At 43.5% G+C, this 2,585-nt stretch overlaps 1 long non-coding RNA gene across 1 annotated transcript in view; it reads left to right on the top strand.

Moving 5' to 3' along the window:
- The window catches only part of LOC104954772 (uncharacterized), an 11,570-nt gene extending 9,594 nt beyond the window's left edge, over positions 1-1,976 (top strand). Inside the window, exon 3 of the long non-coding RNA XR_799381.1 lies at positions 1,808-1,976. This is a non-coding gene — a long non-coding RNA (uncharacterized lncRNA). The remainder of the gene's footprint in view (positions 1-1,807) is intronic.
- Positions 1,977-2,585: the final 609 nt, after the last annotated feature.

The raw sequence follows: 2,585 nt of genomic DNA on the forward strand, positions 1-2,585 counted from the left end.
GTAAAAAATCAGGATACGTTTAGCCTGACCACTACCAAATGGGACATTCAGCGCTCCAGCCTGCCAATTTACTTTGTTTTCGTAAATGCACGATCTTGTAAGTGCCCCGCTCATTACGGTTACTTTAGTTTACCTTTATTCCAAAATTGGTACCGTGCCTTTATTATTAACGGTTTATTCGTAATCACTTTGATACGTTTGAAAAGTTATTCAGTTCATAAATTGTCTTCGAGGAGCCTTTTACAAATTACATACTACTATATAAGCAATGAATCGGAGTCGATACCTTTCGTTGCAAGTCCTGTGTCGATTTGGCGCAGGGACATAGGCAGAGTTTCACGGTAAACGTGTTACACAGTGATCGTATGTATCGCTAACAAAACGTGAACGCTGCGTGCAGTCGCCGTGAAGCGCTCGCAGAGTGGCCGGAGCCGACGTAAAATGTGTCGCTTGTATATTATAGTCGTCAACTTCGTAGATAAACGGGCGGTTTGCTGTGTGTACTCGGTTTGAGTTCTAGCTGGGGTTCAGTATTACAAGACTAACTAAGGATCACCTGTCGACCACCCTTTTATGTAATACCACCCCGACAACTATTTTCACTCATTTTTTTTAAAAAACCGCCCTCGTTACTGGAGTAAGTTAACCTCGAGACTATGGCCAGTATATGGCTGTGATATGGTGCTATACTACAGTGCGTACCATACTTGCCATACTTTTTTTACAGTATAGCGGCCTACGGATGGAGAATGGTTACTGTGTGTGGAATGTGGTGACGATGGTGTGTTGCCGGATATGTGACTCGGTGTGTGTGGATTTTGTCCCGATGTCCAGATGTGTGTCGTGTGTGTGTGTGGTCGTTATTAAGCGATGGATTATAACATAAATGATGATTCCGACGAGGAAAATTCGAGGGTAAGGTAATTGTTATTTTAGACATACTTTGATCCACGTTGTGATAGGAAAGTGGACCGGACATGAGATGGACGATGGTGTGAAGGGAGTGATGGTTCAGATGGACTTACACATGCGCATGAAGAACATAACCAATATACAAATACAACTTTAATGAATTACACGGTACGTAACTTGAGGATTATCACAAGTAAACCAAAAGTAGAGATACATCTCTGAAACTAACAACATTGTTACATCTCTACACTCACTCACCCCGTCTTAAACATTCCCAAAGAAGTGCCTCTGTCTCTCGTTGTGCTGGATGAAGTCACTGGCGACGAGTAAACCCAAAATAGTCCCAAACAGGCACAGAGGCATTTTTCTTTTTTACTAGTTGTCCGAGTTCGGGCCGGCAAATGCTGCCGCCATCTTGCTCAGCTCAGCTCTGTGCTGAGCTCTGAGAGCGGGAAAGACGGACTGCCCTCCCCTGCCCTCTGCTGGCGCGTGCTGTGCATTACAACCAATGTCGTCCCTGTCAAAACTCCGTGTCAGTGTAATAGAATGAAACGCATCTGTGATTTGGCGCACAGTCTGTGACGTCACGGTATTGAAAATCATACCGACGGTATTTCCAAATACCCTGGTATACCGTAATACCGTCATACCGCCCAAGCCTATGGTACAGTGTGTAGTTGTGTGTGGTACAGTGTGTAGGTGTGTGTGGTACAGTGTGTAGTTGTGTGTGGTACAGTGTGTGTGTAGATGCAGCGGACAGACGGGTCTCAGTTGGTTTGGTGTCCTATGCTTACTTTTAATACTTGTAAATACAACTTTTGGCCCGTAATTTGTCTCTGATGTTACGTTATTATGAGAGTGCTCTGTTTGATTGTGTGTGTGTGTGTGTGTGTAGGATATGGTGTGTTTCACAGCGCAGACCCTGGTGAGGGTGCTCTCTCACGGAGGGTACAGGAAGGTGCTCGGCCTCGAGGGAGATGCCAGCTGTAAGAACATGAATTTTGTACAAAGCTTCCTGTTTGATGATTTTATGTTTATATTAATGCTGTCAAAATTATCGCGTTAACGGCGGCAATTCATTTTTTGAATTAATTGCATTAAAATATTTAACGCATGTGCAGAATGGCCCGCCCCATACATCCCACCAGTGGCAGCGCTGGGGTAGGCTACAGCCATACCAAGAAATGGCTTAGCCCCACCTTAGCCCCACCATGAAAAATGATGTTAGAGTAAGCAAAATAAAGTCCGCCAACTCGCGCCGAGTAAATTGCACAGACAGCAGTTAGTAAGATTGATTTCAGTAGCCGCTTGTCTGGAAATACCGAAGACTAGAAACGGTTTTGAAAACTTTTGGCACGTAGTGATCGTCTTCTCAATAGAACATCTTTGATAATGTCTTCTGGCCAATCAGAATCAAGATAACGGCGTGTTGTTGTTGCAGGAAGTCCTGACGGAGAATACTTTTGCGGTAGTACATCTCTATATACGTCGATACAACATTACGTGTTGATTTCTATCAACACGTAATGTTGTATCGATGTATATATGTAATGAAATAAGACCCCACGGTTTGATGAGTGATAGGTGTGTGGGCTGTCTTTCATTTTGACACACAGAACAATGTTATAATAAACATACATACATACATGTATGTTAAATGGATATATCCGCCT

This window comes from Notothenia coriiceps, unplaced genomic scaffold, assembly GCF_000735185.1.
Source record: "Notothenia coriiceps isolate Sejong01 unplaced genomic scaffold, NC01 NC01_scaffold00023810, whole genome shotgun sequence".
NCBI classification, from domain to species: Eukaryota; Metazoa; Chordata; class Actinopteri; order Perciformes; family Nototheniidae; genus Notothenia; species Notothenia coriiceps.